Source organism: Triturus cristatus, chromosome 8 (assembly GCF_964204655.1).
Source record: "Triturus cristatus chromosome 8, aTriCri1.1, whole genome shotgun sequence".
NCBI classification, from domain to species: domain Eukaryota; kingdom Metazoa; phylum Chordata; class Amphibia; order Caudata; family Salamandridae; genus Triturus; species Triturus cristatus.
The window spans coordinates 1051958057-1051979256 of NC_140591.1; positions in this window are offsets into that span (position 1 = coordinate 1051958057).

Here is a 21200-nt window from a genome sequence, read left to right on the forward strand (position 1 = left end):
CAGAGAGTGCAACAGTAGGGAAATGGTTGGATAGCGTAGGGGTAACAATTACTATTCCAACTCCAGAGAGTGCATCAGTAGGGAAAGTGTTGGATAGCATAGGGGTAAAAATTACTATTCCAAATCCAGAGAGTGCAACAGTAGGGAAAGTGTTGGATAGCGTAGGGGTAAAAATTAGTACTCCAACTCCAGAGAGTGCAACAGTAGGGAAAGTGTTGGATAGCGTAGGGGTAAAAATTACTATTCCAACTCCAGAGAGTGCAACAGTAGGGAAAGTGTTGGATAGCGTAGGGATAAAAATTACTATTCCAACTCCAGAGAATGCAACAGTAGGGAAAGTGTTGGATAGCGTAGGGTTAAAAATTACTAATCCAACTCCAGAGAGTGCAACAGTAGGAAAAGTGTTGGATAGCGTAGGGGTACAAATTACTATTCCAACTCCAGAGAGTGCAACAGTAGGGAAAGTGTTGGATAGCGTAGGGGTAAAAATTAGTACTCCAACTCCAAAGGGTGCAACAGTAGGGAAAGTGTTGGATAGCGTAGGACTAACAATGACTAATCCAACTCCAGAGAGTGCAACAGTAGGGAAAGTGTTGGATAGCGTAGGGGTAACAATTACTATTCCAACTCCAGAGAGTGCAACTGTAGGGAAAGTGTTGGATAGCGTAGGGGTACAAATTAGTACTCCAACTCCAGAGAGTGCAACAGTAGTTAAAGTGTTGGATAGCGTAGGGGTAAAAATTACTATTCTAACTCCAGAGAGTGTAACAGTAGAGAAAGTGTTGGATAGCTTAGAAGTTAAAAATAACATACTTTTAAATAAAATAATTATTTAAAATAATTAATAATTTAATTATTAAATAACTCAAAATTACTTAAAAATACAAATACATATTTATTAAAAACATAACTACCAATAAATAATTAATTAGCAAAAAATTATTAATAAATACCAATAAATAATAATTAAGGAATATTAATTACCAATGTAAACATTATTTAACAATTAAAATTTGTATACCAAAAATTAATTATCAAACATTAATTACCAATTAAAAAATCTTAAACAATTACATATTTTTTAACACAAAATAATAATGATTATACATTAATTACCAATTAATAATGTATTATTAATATATTAATTAGAAATATCACTAAATAATATTTAAACATATTTAATTACCAATTGATTATTAATCAACCATAAATTATTTTTCATAACCAACAAAGTATTATTTTAAATATTTACCAATTAATAATTAATCTACAATTAATTAATTATCAATACCCAACTACAAATTTAATAATTACTTAATTAGATTTCAATTACTTCCAACACTATTCCCCTATAAACGCACGAAACACTCAAATAATAAAATAATACAGTTAACATAATTATCAATTAATCAATTATTCAAAACTAATTACCAATTAATAAAAACTTAATTACCAATTAATACTTAATTAACAATAATATAATTAACAATTAATCAATTATTCAAAACTAATTACCAATTAATAAAAATTAATTACCAATTAATACTTAATTAACAATAATATAATTATCAATACCAATAAATAAATATAAATATTACTTAATTACAATTAAATTACTTCCCACCCTCTTCCCCTATAAACCCACAACCCGCTACAGAATTTAAACGCAAAAATTATTTTTAAAAAATGTATAATTCCTAAAAATGTATAATTAATTTCATATTATTAAATTACTTCCCACCCTAATCCCCTATAAACCCACAACCCGCTACAGAATTTAAACGCAAAAATTATTTAAAATCAATTTATAATTCCCAAAAATTTATAATTAGATTCATATAATTAAATTCTATTCCCCTATAAACCCACAACCCGCTACGGTACTAAAACACAAAATTAACTTTAAAAAAACCATTATTAACATATATAAAGTGTATACATATATTTTAAAAACAGTAGAACACTTAACAAAAAATAATTAACGCATACATATTAAATACATAATAAAATACATAACAATATTATAAATATCGATATTAGTAACATGGATATTAGTAACATCGATATATTTCATATCGATATTACTAACTTCGATATTACTATCATCGATATAACAAAAATCGATATTACTTACCTTAGGGTCGATATTCTGTCCATCGATATTCTTGACATCGATATTCTGTCCCTACGATATTCTAGACTCGATATTATGGTAGGTCGAAATTAAATTATCGATATTTAGACTGCTCACCATTTTTTTGATTAAGGTGTGTGATCTACTGGCCCCATTTGTGCAAAGTTCTGCTGAGATTTGACATGGAGAACCTTGGCTGACATCCCAAGTGCATGCATTTAAGTGTAGATGGCAGGAAGACTTTTCCCATTGCACAGGGTAGAAGGTGAAGTACAGCTCCCCAAACGATGAAACTGTATTGCCTGTATTTCGGAGTTGAGGGGTGGAGACCCACACATAGAAGTAAGACAGGGTGACACTTAGAACTTCTATGTGTACCTTTTAGCAGTGGTGTGCCGATTAGTTCTTCCTGAGCATTGTTATTTGGTGGATAGTAGAGGAAAGGTGATGAGCTGGCAGATTCTGCTTCACTGTGCTGACAGGGGTGAAGTAGTTTCAAGGCAGGGTTGCCCTTTTGTCTTTCCTTGAATCCTACTTCAGGAAAGCTAATGGCAGGTGGTGTCACACTTCACTGTGCACATGTTTTGGGATACTTCCGCTTGTAGTCGGCATCATCACTACCTGCCATGAGAAACATCAGCGTGCACAAAGGATGTGTCTGCACTGCAGCTAGCATTTGAAGAATAGGCACCCTAAGCCAATTTAGACAGTGGATCAGAACCCTCTGTCGGAAAAATTAGTATAAAGGTGGTACCCAAACTATCCCACTCTGTTCTAGTTCTAAGTTCTTCTTGACAAGTATGGGAGTACTCCACAAAGAACTCACAGAAATACAGATTAAGGTTTGCTTTCTGCATGACAGACGTTGGCGTTCGTGCAACTTGCTGGAGAAGCATTGGTATTGGCCAGATTTTTAAAAAAACCTCACAACTTATTTGTATACAGGAAACTTGGTACACTGAACCCTTCTATATTGATGGCTTTTCAATAACTGATACACAAGCAACACCCTCACGAAATGGAAGGGCAAAGGGTGGCTTAGCAGTTTTACTCTTGGTTACATGCCCATTAACCCTAAAGAAAGATTATATCAACTCACCCTATTCCATTTTTTATTGTTATACTCTAATGATTCTCAGTGTTTTGTGGTAATTCATTTTATAATAATGTTTTTAACAACACAAGAGACCAAGTAATTAGATCACTATAGAAAGAGCTTGATATCTTCTTGAACCAAGTTAAGAGCGATTATTTTCTGATTTGGGCTGGAGATTTTAATATTAGGATGTATGGCGACGTAGATGGGAAATTATGAGAAAATGGGACTAGGGATGGTGGAAGTTATACACATTTCCCACATAATGCTTATGGGGAAACAATAAATAAGACAATTAATAAATGCAACATAGAAGTGGTGGATCAGTTGCTATCGGAGGGCATTTTAGAGTTACCAACCTTCGTAGGGCATGGTCAATGTTCCATTATTGATCACATATTAATCTCGGCATATGGCCAAAATCAAATAGTGAAAATGGAGGTTAAAAAGACCTGTCTAAGCGACCATTATCCACTAATTCTAATTGTCAGACTATATGAAATACCCCAGGCTTGGCCATGCTTAGCACCGACCATAACAACACTGACCATAACAACGCAGGGAGAAAACGGCATTTCGATTAAATGGTTTGGTATAAATCCTAAAGTATTTGTGGAGAAACTATTGTCCGGTTGTAATAATGATATAGAAATATGTAATAAGGAGGATTCAACTAAAAAACAGATAATTAGGGCTTTCTGTAATATTACTTCTGTAATATCCCAGGGATTAAAGAAAAGAGCTTCTAGACAAGGAAGAAAACAGTTAGCTGGTCTGAGTCAGAATGTACGGAAGCAAACCAGAAATTAAGAAATGTGCTGAAAATCAAAACTAGAGATGGAGAACAGGTCAGAAATTGTAGGATGATATACAAGCAGACCATAGATAAGAGAAAGAGGGAGATCCAAAATGAGGCATGAAAAAAACTGATGCAGGCTGCAGATACAAAGAACTCATCACTTTTTTGAAAAACAATAAATTACCCCTATTTTAAAGATAGCGGTGCTGTGAAAATTGAAAGTTTAGTACAGCCCCACGACTGTATAAGTCATTTTACAAAAGTTTTTAATTCAGATAAGGAACCTTGCATTCTATCATTAAATAGTGATCCCAACGGCACACCGGAACCCACAGGTATAAGTGAGAATTTTATAAATATTGACACCATTAATATGGATCCTATTACTCTTAAAGAGGTTACGCTGGCCCTAAAAGTGCAAACGGAAAAGTTGATGGAGTCCCTATAGATATTTTTAAATTAAAGATACGTTTTTTCGGCCCCTATACAACAACAAAAAATTAATACTATCACTGAGGGCCTGATAGCGAGAATATGGACTGAAAGTATTATGGTCCCCATATTTAAGAAGGGTAACAGGAGTGACGAAAACAACGTTCTCTCCTTGATACAACTTCTAAGTTGATGGGCAGGATACTTTTTGAAAGGCTGGAATTGTGGGTAGGGTAATAAAATATTCTCACTGAAACACAATACGGATTCTGCAGGGAAATAGGGACAATAGAACAATGCATTAATTTGCATGTACTGATTGGCAAATACATGATTGCAAAAAAGGGCCACTTACATCTTTGCTTCCTTGACCTCATTGTACATAAATGGGGTTGACGAGGAGTTACAAAAATTAAATGCCGACGCACCTAAAGTTGGTAAACCTAGCGTTCCAATTTTACTTTACGCGGATGAGACTGTTCTTTTATCAAGAACTGCGAAAGGGCTCCAGCTCCTAATAGAAAAATTTGCAGAATTCATGTCTGAAAAGATCTGGTGCTAAATCTGATAAAAACATTTACAATGGTATGTGGGCAAGGAAGAGTAAAAACAAAGGTTCACCATATAAATATTATCCCTATAGAATCAACAAATTATTTGTATATCTAGGCCTGGTTTTCACAGGGAGTGGATGCTGGAGAGCCCACATTGCACAATGTAAACAAAAAATTACGCTAGGACGACCGAAGCACTTTTTAGATTTTCCAAAAAGATGGGCAATAAACCAATCAGAAAAATGATGACACTATGCAAGAGCAAGTGTATTAGTGGTACCTCCTATGGTGCAGCCCTATGGAGGGTGGCAAATTGTACAAGTCTTGAAATACACGTAAATGTTTTTTTCGACGACTATTAGCAGTACCTAATTCAACACCTACCTATAGTGTTCACAGAGAATTGGGGGCCGGGTATATTTGTGATTATATAAGTACTATAAGCTTAAACACTTGGGTGCCGATTACGATCCGGTAAAAAAATTCCCCGTGCGACTCGTATCCGGTCTTTTTACCGTACGAATCGTACAAGTGCCGTACGAACTGGCAATCACGATTCGCATGGTAAAAAGTCCATACGAACCGCATTGGGAATCATTCCCCACACAACCTCGGGTCGGAAAATGTGTCCGACACGTCCTCGTACGATTTACCGTACAAATGTGAAAGGTGAAGTCCGACCGAGGAATCACGATCCATCCCGTGCGTCCGAGGTTACAACCGGATGGAAAAAACACCGTCCGCACCGAACTCCCATAGCAACCATGGAGACGTGCCCGCATACGCGCCGACCCCCCCCAGCCCCCGTACGTACGCGCTGACCCCCCCAGCCCCCGTACATACGCACCGTACCCCCCCCAGCCCCCGTACTTACGCGCCGACCCCCCCCAGCCCCCGTACGTACGCGCCGACCCCCCGTGTATGTACCCCCATGTACGTTCGAGTCGAACCCCCCCGTGTACGTTCGAGTCGAACCCCCCTGTATGTACACCCATGTACGTTCGAGTCGAACCCCCCCGTGTACGTTCGAGTCGAACCCCCCTGTATGTACACCCGTGTACGTTCGAGTCGAACCCCCCATGTACGTTCGAGTCGAACCCCCCCGTGTACGTTCGAGTCGAACCCCCCTGTATGTACACCCATGTACGTTCGAGTCGAACCCCCCCGTGTACGTTCGAGTCGAACCCCCCTGTATGTACACCCGTGTACGTTCGAGTCGAACCCCCCGTGTACGTTCGAGTCGAACCCCCCCGTGTACGTTCGAGTCGAACCCCCCTGTATGTACACCCGTGTACGTTCGAGTCGAACCCCCCGTGTACGTTCGAGTCAAACCCCCCGTGTACGTTCGAGACGAACCCCCCTGTATGTACACCCGTGTACGTTCGAGTCGTACCCCCACCCGTGTATGTACGGTGCTGGGGGTACGCACCGTACATACACGGGTTGGGGTATGACTCGAACGTACACGGGTGTACATACAGGGGGGTTCGACTCGAACGTACACGGGGGGGTTTGACTCGAACGTACACCGGGGGGTTCGACTCGAACGTACACGGGGGGGTTCGACTCGAACGTACACGGGTGTACATACGGGTGCTGGGGGGGGGGTCGGCGCGTACGTACGGGGGCTGGGGGGGGGTACGGTGCGTACCGGGCCACCTACTCTGGTCGATTTGCGCCGTACTTCGCTTTTCCGGCACTTTTTGGGTGCCGTGAAAATATTGCCGTCCGGACTGCTGTCGGTTCGAATCGTAATTCCTGGGTCGTGAAACGCTGCCTGAAAGCGTCCCGACGTCACGTCGCAGCATTCCCGGATCACATTCGTATGTATGTTTTCGTCGGTCGGTGTTTTTATACGATTCGTACGGAAATGGTGTTTCCGTGCGAATTGTAATTCCATGTTTGTAAAGTTTTACGACCGGGTACGAGTCGGACGGGGAAAACGCTCCGACCGACGGTTCGTACCCGGTTTTTACCGGATCGTAATCGGCACCTTGGTGTAAAGAGGGCACGAAGCTCACACAGTATGTTTTTAAAGACTCCATTGCACTAGACTAAGGAAAGAAAATCCCATGGCTGACATATATTAGAAAACTCCTAAATGAATGTACTATAAACATTGATCTGGATAATCCCTCCCAAATACAAGAGTGTGATAAAAAAAAGTTAGACTAATTTGATCAACTCACGTACACGGTTGAGGGAAGTTGATGCTAACATGAAACCTATGACAAAGGAGTATCATGATAGAATCCTTAGGACAGGGGTACAAAATTACTTAATACTGGTCACAAGCATAACACATAGATTATACCTAACAAGACTACGTATGGGGCTGGCCCATTTTTAATAGCTTTTCCAAAAATGGGTAAGTGGAATCGCAATTTGCCTAAGTGCTCATGTGACGGCATATCAAACCAAACAACGTCTCATTTTATCCTTTTTTGTGATTTTTATCATAGGATTATGAAATAATTTTTACGGCCCCCTGTTCCGAAGTAAGAGGCCATTTTCATATAAACCTGCCTTTGAATATATATGTGGCCTAGCAAACCTAAACGTTTGTAGTGCAGTGGTGGGTTTTATTCAGGAGGCAATTAAAATAAGAAGTAACAATTCCCACTTGGAGGCCCTTTTATATGAGGAAATTGGGTCACAAAATGACGTATAATGAACCATGGGAATAATGCCGATAATCTGATTAAATGTTTTTTAGACTGATATTGTGTGAGAAAACATAAGCAACTTGGTAGTTATTGCACAATGGCACTTTATACTTGTTATGACTATCGATTTCTGGGCCTGTTTTAAAAAGAAATTATGTGTTTTCTAAATACAGGCGTCTGTATAGTACTGTATTAAAACTAGAAAACTGTATATGTTATGAAAATGGCATAGTTTGTGATGGTACTTGTAGTTTTTTAATCTAGGATCTGTTATTTTAAATGAATTTTATGGATTTTGCGATGTGCTCATGATCTTAGTATGCTTTTATGGTTTTTGTTTTTAAACCAAATAAAGCTTTTGAATTTGAATTACTGTGTTGGTATTCTAGAGTCTAGAAGCCTGTAAGTTTGCTCAAAAGGGAAGGAGAGTGTATGTGTCTGCAGGAGGAGAGGCCATGCAGGAAAAAAGCCTAGCAGTTTTCCAGGTGCAAGGAGCAAAACAAAAGCCTAATTGTGTTCTGGAGTTTGAACTGCACCCACTGAACTTGAGTGGGGTCCCTGACTTTCCTGCTTGGTTCATGTGACTAACTGCATGAGGTGACAACAACCTCCTAAGTAGCAGTATGTCATCCAGTATTCCAGCCACAAACAGAGGGACCTGTTCTGCCATAGCCTGATGCACTTTGGATGATAACATCATTATCACCATGGTGAAGGAGTACCCCCCAATGGGCTGAAGGCCACAACTGCCAAAGACAGATGACCACTGACAAAGGCCTGCTGTGCTACTTGCTTCAGCAATGAGATTCAAGAGGCAGACCTGCCACAATCTTTCAGCCACTAAACAGAAACACTGCCTATTCGTCTTAAAAGGGTGCATCACATAACCACAGCGCTATCCAGCATCATCATAGACAGATGAACCCAAGTCAGTGTTGTCAAATTAACAGACTAAATGACTGTGTCTCACCTTAGTACTGCGCAATGAGTGTATAAACAATTGCCAATGGCAATTTATTTTCAATCTAAACTAACCTGTGGATCCCACATTTAGTAATTACTCACGTAGGCTAAGTAGTGAGCATGCCTCTTTGCCGATTCTCACCCATTGGTTTTTCCTTTGCTGCTAGGCCAATAAAGAAGTGCTGGAATTGCAACCATGTTTTAAAATGTGAAGTGGGATGAGAACTGTGGCCATAATGCAGGGACACTGAAATTAGTGTGCGAACGTTAGGAATTGCTATGAGCCCATAGTCTTATAGAACACTGTTGCTTAACACCCTTTACTATGTGTAGTATTTTGTATGCTGTGTTATAAAAGTGCTTATCTTTTTCTAAGAAAAGTACAAGGCTGGACAGTATGTTATTGCGTCTGTTGGTTGATTCTTGAGTTTTGTATGTCTCCCTTATATCTACCTCCCTGAAAAGTATCTCAATACTCACTCCACTATCCTTAGAGTCAAGTGCAGAAAAGGTGTACTTGGCCCAATAGTTCGAGCTATAGTAGGATGCACCCCAGGTCAGGGGAGGCAGGAGCTTCATCTACGGGGCTGCTAAAGCCTGGAACGAACTTCCTCCGTATCTTAGGACTACGACGGATCTCCTGCTATTCAGAAGGGAACTTAAGACCTGGCTGTTCCGGAATGAATAGTCCCAGTTATCCTTATTGTTGCTCCCAACCCAAGTCCTCTCAGTTTTTCATGACAGCGCCAGGACACCTCCGGGTATTTGCCGCGCTATACAAAACTCAATAACATAACATATCATAACATAACATAAAAGACAAATAACCCCATCTACCACCGTTGTGACCCACTATCACCGCCTGCCTTTTGCCCCCCCATCTCCAGATGCAGACACCGGGGGCTGTGGGACAGGATCAGATACCACCTGAGAATACACTAGGGTAGTTTTATGAACAGAGGTGAAAGTCAAATTAAAACACACAAGAACACCTGTAGCTGATGGTTGAGAGATGGTAAGAATGGAATTGGCTGCTGTACAGGAGGATAGGAGTAAGCAGAGCTGTCTATGATAATCAATATGCACTTTGTACGCTTTCACCTCCAACTCTCCTCCATCTCTTGGATGCCCTGAGAAAGTACCTGCTGACCAGCAATTACATACTTCATGAGCACCTGGAAAGTAGGTGGTCATAACTTCGAAGATGGGAAAGAATTATCTTTTTTATGTGCTGAGTCTCCCCTAAATGTGTTGTAACGATACTACTCAGTAAATACTTCAGAGAATAGGGAAAAAAACAAAAACTTACCAAAAAGTGTACGTTTACCTTTGTGAATGAGGCCCTATATGTATAAATCATAATTAAATCAAAAAGGTTTTCAAATATATGCATTAGTAACATTCATTAAAAAACTGTTTAGTAGACAATATTAACAACCCACAACATTGACATAAATAAAACACGAGACACGACACTATAAAACTTTCAAAGCGAAAGACATGACACTATAAAACTTTCAAAAAGCAAGTAAATATTAAATTTTACTAATACTAAGGGGCATATTATCAAAGGCAGTTTCGCCGCTTTAGTGGCACTTTTTGCCGCTAAAGCGGCGATATTCTTATCGCCCAATTAACAAGGCGGCGCTAACATACATCAGCGCATGTTAGCAGCCGATTTCCTAACGCTACGCATCTTAGCGATATACATCGCTAATGAGATGCAAAATAGGCATTCCTTACAATTAATTCATTGAAAAACATCGCAAACACAGCTTCATTGTATTATCAACGCTGCCCCGGACCCGCGTAGCGATGAGAAAAGGCGTGCTAAACCCCCATTATGGCATGATCCTAACACCTGAATAAAACCTGACTCACCATTATTGTCTATGGGAGGTGGATTGTAGGGTTAAGTACACACTCCCCTATTACCAAGCATTTCATTAGCACTGTGAAATCATTGCTGGATTTCACACGCTATTGAGGATTATCGCAGTTTATTGCTGGATTGTACTTCGCCTGTTAGCAAAGCGTTGCTAATACACTGCTAACACAGCAAGGTAATTCAGTGATAGAGGGTGATACCGAAAAACACGCTAAGCGCGCTTTGTGATATTTATGACAGTTTGTAGATAATATGCCCCTATATGTCCACCTTGCTTTTTTCCAGTTGAGTATAAATACCTGGCTATGCTGTTTTCGGAACACTTAGATGCAATGATGATGCGCTGGATTACTGCATGCCGGGTAGTTCTGTATGTCCATCCTGTGGTTGCAGCACTCCCTTCTTCTTCTGTTGTGAAACCCTACTGCACTACAGCATTGGGCAATGGTCTGGCATATCTCAGTACACAAGATATTGTTCAGCTGTGTTACAGGTGCTGCACACAGCGGAAGGTATTTTTTGAGAACCACTCCCTGCCAATCTCCACTTTCTCCTGGGAGCAATGGATTCTCTCTCATCATGATCCTCATCAATATTGGAAATTTCTACAGTCATAGAGCAATGGTGGAGGATTATTAGATGGTTTTTAGAGGGCTGAAGAACAACCTACTTTCTGTCCCTGAATGTCACAACCTGTTTGTAGGTGTAGGCAGAGAACTTTGTCCGGAGTTCTTCAACCATATGACAACTTGCACAGGGAGGCAAAGTAAGTAGATGGATTATGTAGGTATAATATGAAAATAGGAGCTTCACATTTATGTGGCTATGAAAGTGTTCCTAGTATTATAGAATATTAAAATTAAAGTGCAGCTTTTAAATGCATTTAGAAGTACATGTGTGAGGTGAAGACTTACAGAGAGCATTTCTCCCAGCACCTTTTGTGCATTTGATGTAATGCACTTTGAGGCAAGGATATGCCCAGATGTGGGTTCTTTGCTCACCGTGACAAGGGAACCAAGCTACATCTGACTGAAGAGCTCCAGTGTGGTGAAATCGGTCTTGGGTTACTTCTGTTCTGGTTCAGGGAGGATCTGATGAGCTGGCAGTTGAGGTGGACTGTTCCTATTAGAGCAGGGTCATGACTGATTTCATATGGCTAGGTTCAAACTGAAGTGGCAAGGTGGACAACAGATTGATGGGTTGGAATGCTAACCTGAGCAGTTGCCAGGGGTTAGACATTTCAAGCATTCCTCCCATCACCTTTTGTGCACTTGATTTAATGCTCTAAGTGTCCAAGGGTGCGCCAACACGTGGATCCATTGCTCACCATGCCACTGCAACTAAACTACATTTGACTGAAGAACCCCAATCATGGTAAAACCATTCTCTGGTTGCTTGTGCTCAGATTAGGAAGGAATTGGCCTTGGCATTTTTTGTTGGACTGTTTTTATTGGAGCAGGGTCAAGATGGATTTGCATATGGCTGGGTCCAAACCGAGGTGACATGGTGGGCAAAAGAACGATGAGTTGGAATCCTACCCAACTGAATGCAAAAGGTTAGACTTATTGAAAGCATTCCTCCCATCACAGTTTGTGTGTTTGATATAAATGTAACTCCCTAAGTGGCCAAGATTATTTCCAGATGGGGTCCCTAGCTCATTGTGCTACTGGAATCAAGTTGCACCCAGCTGACAAGCCCCAATCAGGGCCATACCTGTCTTTGACTGCTTGTCAAAGTGGGCTTAGCTTTGACAGTTCATACTAGACTGTTCTTATTGGAGTAGGGTCAAGACTGTTTCACATACGGCTGGGTCCAAACAGAGATAACATTGTGGGCAAACGATGGGTTGCAATGCTACCCAGATCAATATTCAGTGGGTAGATTTATTGCAAGCATTCCTCCCATCACCTTTTGTGGGCTTGGGACTTAGTCAATAGCCACATGTCACCAAAATCCCTAGCAACCAACTGAAATGCAAAAGCTGACTGTCAGAAAATGTAGCTGTCATGTGTGCACCCAGGAAGGGCAACATACACATTGGTGAAAGATTCACATTGCAGCAAGCGTTCATGTTGATGGAGTGCAAACAGTGTCTGTTGCAGAAACATTTTTTAAGAAAAACAATATTAAAATATGTATTTTTCAGTTTAAAATACTCCTTTACTTTTCCATTCTTCCCTTTGCTTTGTTATTGGTATTCCATGATTCCACTGATCTCTTTGAGAGTGGTTCACAGTACCATTTATTGGTCATGTGTGCTGCGCGATTTACTCCACAACTTGGCTGGAGTAGTTTTGAGTCTGATTTGTTAGTACTACTACTGTAGTGAATGCTTGTGTAACGTTTGTGAACTGCAAATGGTTTCCTGTTTTTTGGGTGTGTTATATTGTTTGCATTGTGACTTAACCCCTTCGAAGCTCCTGACGGAGCGGTTCCATCATGAGCATCGGTTGGGCTGGGCTTATGACGGAACCGCTCCATCATGAGCACAGCCCCTGAGGGAAGCGCTGGTGCTTCCTCCCTCGGGTAACGATCATGCCCCCACAGAGGGGGATAGCAGTAGAAGAGTTTCCGCTGCCACCCCTGACCCCCCCACGCTTTCCCATGATGTCAGCGCGCACAGCGCGGCCCGACGTCTTCAGGAAGCACTGGATGTGCTGGGAATTATTTCTTTCCAGAGCATCCAAGAGGGAGGGTAAGTTTTTGTTGCCCCGGGGGGTCGGGAGGCCAAATCTGGATGCCTTGAGGCATCGGGGGAAAGGAATCAGTGTTTCCTCTCCCCTGATGTCTCAATGCAGGGCATTCCTGGTGCACGATCGCGCACAGCATCGCAATCGTGCACCAGGAATGCCCCACTAGGCACCAGGGATTTGTTTTTTGGTGCAAAGGAAGCGACCCCTTGGGCAAGGGTCGCTTCTTAAGGGGGACAATTATTTTACTCTTTTCTGCCCCCCCCCCCCCCCAGGGACAGATCAGCCGATTTTTGTCCGTTTGTTGACCGGGCGGGCAGAAAAGCCCACTGAGCCAGGGATTTTTTAAAAAATTAAATTGGAAGTGACCCCTTGGGCAAGGGTCGATTCCTGGGGCCAAATTTATTTAAAAATTATATTCTGACCCCCGGGGACAGATATCCTGATTTTTTGGGCGTTTCTGGCCCCAGGGGGGGGGAGAAAATCCCACTAGAGCCAGCGAATTCGTTTTTTTAAAATTAAAAGAATTAATACTGGGAATGAATACTCTTTACTTTAAAAAGATGTACTTATACTGTCCAGAGGTTAAGAGAGGAGTTTTATTGCTTCTTCAAGGAATTTGACTCCACGGCAAGCTAAGATTATGGAAGAGCCTATGAGCCAACATGTGACTGCCTGTCTGCAAGATCGAATATTTAGCACGTTTAAGATAGGTTTCAATAAAAATCGTCTCTGGTTTATCAGGGCCGGGCATGCACAGAAAAGATGAACCAAGGTTTCTGTATGGTACCCACAAAGGCGGCATTGTTTCTTCTGATGCGGCGGTTTCCAAGATGGTAGTAGGTTTTTTTAGACATGCATCCCCATCCGATAAGCTGTAAATACATTTTTGAGGTGACCATTAAAGTGGGATGCTAGGTAGGGCGATGGTTTTAAAGATGTAAAAGAGTTTATGATGGTCCAACCATGCCGACGTTTTACCAATGTCTCTTTATCCTCCATAAACGATTTCCTTTTTGCCGCCGCATTGGCTAGTTTACTTAACGTAGCCTTGTCTGACCCTGATTTCCAGACTGATTCCAACTCCAGCATTTCCACACATAGTTTCAGGTATTGTCCCCAAATATTCGGCTTTTCAGATTCCCCACGTTTTTTTATTTCCTCCCAGCCAATCCAGTGTTTCTGAGTGAGCAGATCGAAGTTTATGACAAAGTTTCACAAACTGCTCATACTCCGATATTTCTGGTTTTGCAGACCAAATTTGAGCCTGACTTGTGCGGCTGATGCAGGTTTAAGCAGATTGAAGACCGCTTTATAAATTTTGGTCTGTAAGATGTTTAAAAGATCAGCCTCCTTCCCACACCATGTTACCAAGCCGTAGGATAGGGTCGGCATTATCTGAGCTGCCATCACTTTTAATTGGTGGCTATAATTGGGACAATCCATTTTACCTTTTAGGGAGCGGTGGGCAAAAATAAGGGATTGTGCCTTTGTTTTTAATGCGGTTTTGTGGTCATTGTGAATACCTCCTTTTGTTATTATTAGACCCAAATATTTATAATTCTCTTGTTCTTTCACTGTTATCCCTTGTGCTGTCCATTTGTATTTTAATTTCTTCGGGTCAACCAACCGGACCACTTTTGTTTTTTCTTTGTTTAATTCCAAGCTTTCCTTTTCTAAGTATGATGTTAATTTGTTAATGGCTCTTTGTAAACCGATTGGGGTTTTACTCAACAAAACTATGTCATCAGCATATTGTAAGTAGTAGATTGGGTTGTTAACCAAGTGGGGGGGATGACTATCTGCTGAATCGATCGCCATTGTGAGGTCAGCAAGAAAGAGATTTTAAAAGGGTGGGGGCTAAAACACAGCCTTGTTTTAGACCTTGGTGCGTTGGGATATTCCCTGTTGTGCTACCTCCATTTCCCAATTTCACCTTTGTCCAAGTGTTTTGGTATAAGGCTTGGATGGCTATTAAAAGCTGGTGTGGCAGCCCCCAACTCTCCAACTTACTCCATAAGCGCTCTCTATTTACTCGGTCGAAGGCAGACTTGATATCAATAAAACAAGCGTACAGTTGAGTACCTTTTCCTACGGCTCGATCTATTAGAATTGCCAGACAGGTTAGGTTGGTTATTGTTCCCATTCCTTGCCTAAATCCTGTTTGGAATTTTGGCATGATCTTTTTTTCTAAGATCCAAGCTTGTAGTTCTGCTAAGATGTAAGAGGCATATAGTTTAGCCTCTACATCTATTAGAGATATCAGTCTATAGTTCGAGGGGTCTCGATGGTCACCGCTCTTAAAGATGGGATGGATGATGCTCCCTTTCCAGGAGGCGGGTAACTCTGCATGTTTGTATATTTGGTTAAACAATGGTGTTAGAGTCTCCGACCACAGGTCCGGGTCGTGCTTAAAAATTGCGTTTGGCAGCCCGTTGGGTCCTGCTGCGCCCTCTGTCTTTAGTCTTGAGATTATCATCCTTAGTTCGTTTTAGCTGGTTAAATCATCTGATTCTGTTAACCCGTTCTCCATGTATTCCTGCGCGAATTCCCTATTTTTGTTTTTATTCTCTCCTTTTAATTTCTCCATGTGGACCTTCTCTACCCCAGAGTTATTGTTGTGACCCGCCTCCGTTTTGCTATATAGAGTTTGCACATGTCTGATCCAGATGTCTGCTCCAACCCCGGCTTCCTGCTGAAGTTTAAACCCTTGATTAAGATCATTTATAATGCCCCAAAAATCCCGGTTATTCTGATTTTTTTATGCCAGATGGATTCTTTGTATGAATACTTTGCAGCTGTCAGTGCCTTCCTGTATGTACGTCTTACTTTCCTCAATTTAGATGTATTTACTGTAAATCCTGAATTTTTTTGATATGCCAGGGCCCGGACCTCCTTAGCCACTTTTCTTTTTTTTGTTCTGAGATCCATATTAAACCACGGCTCCTTTTTGTTGTAAACATTTCTGTGGTTCCCTGAACTTGCTGGGAACTTATGTTGCAAAACCTGAATCGTTTGTTCCCAGTTGGATACTATGTCCTCCTCCTTTTGGGATCCAAAGTCAGCCATCTGTGCTTTAACTGAGGCCGTGATTTTGCCCAGACCCTCACCACGCCATTTTAGTTTATTCAGATTAAACTTGGATGCGTGTTGCAATAAAGAGGTCATTGTTGGGGCCATACTTGGTGCAGAATTCAAACTTATAATTTGAGGAAGATGGTCACTTTCCGCTCGGTGTTCTATACCAAACGCTTTAATACTAGGGATTAACTCATCACTTGTTATGGTGTAATCAATTATTGATTGAGCCCTGCCACATAAATATGTGGCGGCAGCCGGCATGTCCTCCTTAAAATTCCCGTTTAGTATTGACAAACCGTGGTCTTTAAGGCTTGATGCTAACTGTTTTCCTCCACTGTTTACTTTTATCTTCACCCTCGCCTTGTTTTGGTCGATAAGGACGGTGTTGAAGTCACCGAAGATGACCAATGGATATTGTAAGTAAGTCCTTTGCAGGAACTTGATAAGTGATAACAAGGTCACGTGTTTTTCTTTTTGTGACTGTCTGTCGGGGTGGATATAGACATTAAGAATTATCAATTTACAAGGTTCCATGCCCGGTGACTGGTTTTCAGTAATTCTGATCACTTGGACCCACTTCAGGCCCACGTCTATCTCCTCAGATGCCCAGTTGAACTTAAGGGTTACGTATGTCGAAAGACCACCACGAGGGTGGCCATGCGTGGAGATACTTTCTGCGTATATTTGATATTCTTGGAAGCCTGGTATTGGTGTTGATGCTAATTTCCAGGACTCCTGAATCAAAATTATGTCCTGTCGTAGAAAAAAGGCTTGGGTTTCATAGTCATGGACCATTTCTCGAAAGCCATGGACATTCCACGAACAGATTAAGACTATGGGCTTCTTTATTACTTTCTGGCGGGGCAACGGGTTCCGTGAAGTCTCGGTAGAATTCAAAACGGGGATAGGTAGCTTTATTACTCAAGACAGCAGGAATCCAGGACCAATCCAATCTGTCTTTGTGACGGCGGTCAATTGCTTGTGCCTGACGGGCTGCACTAGAAGGCTCTGGCGTAAAGGCCCTTGCGCCACGTAGACAAGTGGACATTTGGCCTTTGCTCTCTTGCCCCTTTGTTTGATCCCTTGTGCTAGATTGTAATGGATATGGGTATCTCGGGCGCTTGTGGCGCATTATAGAAATTCCCCATGTTTCGAACTGAGGTCTTGCAAGATATATCCTGTCTACCAGGTCCTTTGAGACCCAGGTTGTAACTGTTTCTTCTATATCCATTTTGTTTGCGTTTTGCTGGAATTCCACAGAATAGAGATCCTGGGAGGTAATACCTTTTAGATCCGATACTTCTTTAAACAGTGTTAACAGGTTACCTCGGTTCAGGATGTCCTGGGTGCCCCTTGTCGAGTAATCAGGAATAAATGTTAATTTTTGCTCGTATAGTTCTGAGTGATTCCTTCCCTCCTTGAATTTTGTGTCTGTTTTGCCAAGGATAAGGTTACAACCTTGTAACCTGGCGCTGACGGACTTGATCAGTTGTTGTTCTTGCTCATTCTGTGCGGCCTCAGATATTGATGCTTGATTCTGTATAAGGGCTGTATTTTTTATCTTCAGTCGGGGCGCACTTTGCTCCCTTTGTGAAAAAGAGCATTTACGTTCTTTTTCCAGGATAGTAATCCGCAGGGGGGTTAGCACTGCGTTGTTTATGACTGCTACTGCTGCACCACGTTGTTCGTATATATCCCTTTCAGGAATTGTAAATAATTGTTGCTCATTAGAATTTTCTATTGCTGGATTTGGAACCTCTTTATGGATGTTTTTTGTAGCCGGGCTGTTTGTTGCCGAGGTTCATATCATGTTATGCTCCTCATAAACTCTGTGTTCACCCCCTTGTGATTGTTTTGCTTCTTTACGTCCCCTCACTTGTACTAAAGAGTGGTGGTTTGTTCTTGTGACCTCTTTGCATTCATCACCCATGGGCAGGTGTAGGCTTTGGTTGGCTCCTGATCTGGGGCATTCTCCCCTTCGTGTGAGTGCTGGATTTAGTTTGTCAGTTGGGTCTGCTAAAAGACCCTCACCACCTGTTGACCCATTCAAAAGGCTGGAATTATTTCCAGGATGGAGTTTGTTTTTAAATATAGGGAAGATTTTCTCAGGAGCCCCATTAAGTTGTTTGCTTGTTCTTAAGCCTTGCCTTTCTCGCCCTTTTCCTTTCTCTGTTTGTTAATTTTTTTTTGGAGTTAGCTTGGATGATAGATTGAGATTCTTCATTAACCGAGACAATTTCACCTAGACCACTTTCCTTTGCTGATTGGTCTGGATCCGTTGTTTGTTTACTTATTGAGGCCTTACTCTTAAGTATTTGTGATTTTTCCGGGGAAAGGGTTATTTCTAGCACCTGTCTGTTAGCACGTGAAGGTTTAACCTCCCCTAGGATGTCCCTCAAGATGGCCGGAAGGCTTGTTAGTTTTTCTATTATACTTCCACAACCACAGTTTTGTATTTGATCACTCCTTCCTGTGGTGAGATCTGGTATCCTCTGAGTTGTTAGGAGCGCGGAAAGGGAATCCAATTTTGCATTTATACCTGAAATGTGCCCAGCCATTAATGTAATAAGATCAATCTGGACTTCCATCTTGTTGGATTGGTAATTCAGCACCCTTATTGCTTGCTCTAGGGTGCTTAACAAGGATTGGGTCATTGATGTTGAAGGCTCATGTTTTTCTATATTACTCAGGTCCTTTAGTTCTAAGTCCGACATATTCCCTGATGAAATTGTAATTGGCAATGAAAGACTCGAGAGTTGCTGAGTGACCTGCGTAGTTATGCGATCATTTGTGCCTGCTTTTTGTTGGTCTCTACTTGGGTCGAGGCCTCGAGGGGTCGAAACCAGCATGCCCGGACTCAAATGCTGATCGCTGAGGCCGAGTTTTACTCGTGAAGCTCTCTCTTGAGTGTCGATGTATTTTGTAATTCTTTCGGAGAGTTCCTCAAATCGAGAGTCATTTGATAAGAAAAGGGGGTTTAACCATGAGTCCACTTCTGGCCCTAAAAGGATGGATTGATTTTTGTGGCCTGAGTTTCCCTCATGGACACCCGTATTTCCTCTAATGTGGTCACCAACGTCAACATTGTCGTCGATTGTCACGGCTGTAACCTCACTTTTTCTTTGTGTCGGCCTTGGGGCCTTTACTAGACAATTATCCGCAGTGACCCTTACAGCGCTGCCTCCATTAATTTCATTTGAGGCAGCTGAGGCATTAGGAACATGCACTTGTGCGGTGACCAACCCATGTTTGCCTTGACGGGAACGCATAGGAATGGTTGGAGACTCTGGTTTGATGTTTGGCAAGTTTGATGGCTCAAGAGGGCTTGGAAGCTTAGAAGCCTCCACAGTTGGAGCATAGATCGGTGCCAATGGGTCTTTTAGATTAAAGAATTTTAAGAGGCCGGGTTTCCGTCTGGGGTCTGGTCTTGGCTCGGGGGTTGGTACCGATACCAACTTTTCTCTAGTTTTTGGTTCATGCCCCGGTTCCGATGATCTTTTTACTTCCATAGTTAACTTTCTGGATTTTTGGTTTTTTTTTTTACTTTCCACAGGTTGGCGTGTTTTCCCCGATCTCATTTCCCCTTTCTGGGACCCACACTCATTTAGGCCCTGGCAAAAGATCAAGTCGTGTTATTTAATGGCAAATCTTGGCGAGTCTTGGCGGGGTCGGACGTGTTGTGCACTGCCACTCTACAGACCGCAGTCCATACTCTCCGGTACTTTCGCAGCATCAGGCTCCCTCAGTCCCGGACAAGTACAACAGAGGGCACTGTTGTCTGCCTTTACTTTACTATTTCCTTACTCCTTGCTCCTTACTCCTTACTCCCTCGCTACACCGTCCAGCTGCTTGGCCAGACACGATCCGTGTTCATTTATTTACCAATGTGCTGGCTCAGCTCGCGCCCGAGTGCAGGTATGGAAACGAATATCGAATACAGGGAGCGATCGACTATGCGATGGACTATGCGCAAGGAGCGTACGGGGAGCGGGGAGCGGGAGGACAGGAATTAGACAACTGCCCCTCCACTTTACCCGGCTTTAACCGGCTCAGCTTGTCTCCACTCACCGCTAACCGCTCGCACCTCTCTCCTCGCCTCGCCCCTCTCCTCTCACCGGATCAAACCCGCTGATGTTTCTGCTGATTCTGCTATCCTGCGGAGACTCTGCTCCGCTCCTCTCCGATAGCGGCTGCGTTGGGAACGGTGAAACAGGGTAGCTCCTCCCGTACCTCCGTCCGACGTCGCAGGGAGTCCAACTAACCAATGTGACTGGTTCTCATGTAAAGCACTCAATCAGTACACGTGTCTGGCTTGCCGGAGACGTATCAGCTGTGTCGCCGGCTCTGCACGCTCAGTTTAGCTCACCAGCTCTACTCAACTCAGTGCAGGAAGCGAGGGAGCGAGCAAGCAAGCAAGCCGCCAGAGCCGGAGCCGCAGGAGCCGCGGGAACGGGGAGCGGGGGGCAGGAGATTGAATGGCCTCCGCTCCAACCCGCTCAACCCGACTTTTCTCCTCCGGCCAACGGTTTCTTACCCGGATCAGTCCTGACCACGGCCTGACCACAGCTACGCTCCGCTCAAACTGCTGCACTGGCACACTGCAAACCGCGGGAAGCGGGGAAGCTCCTCCTCCACCATGGCAAATCAGGCTTGGCTTGCTACTGGTGAGTCAAAGATTGCACTGCATAGCACTAGATGTGTGAATTAGCAGCAGTGAAGCCCCTGCACCCCTGAGAGGCGATGTACCCTAGTTTTTAAAATTGGAAGTGACTTGGGCAAGGGTCACTTCCAGGGGCCATATTTTAAAAAAAAAAGTATATTTGGCCTTTCTTTAAATGGAAGCAACCCCTTGGGCAAGGGTTGCTTCCCTCTGGGCCTACATCATTTTAAAGACTTT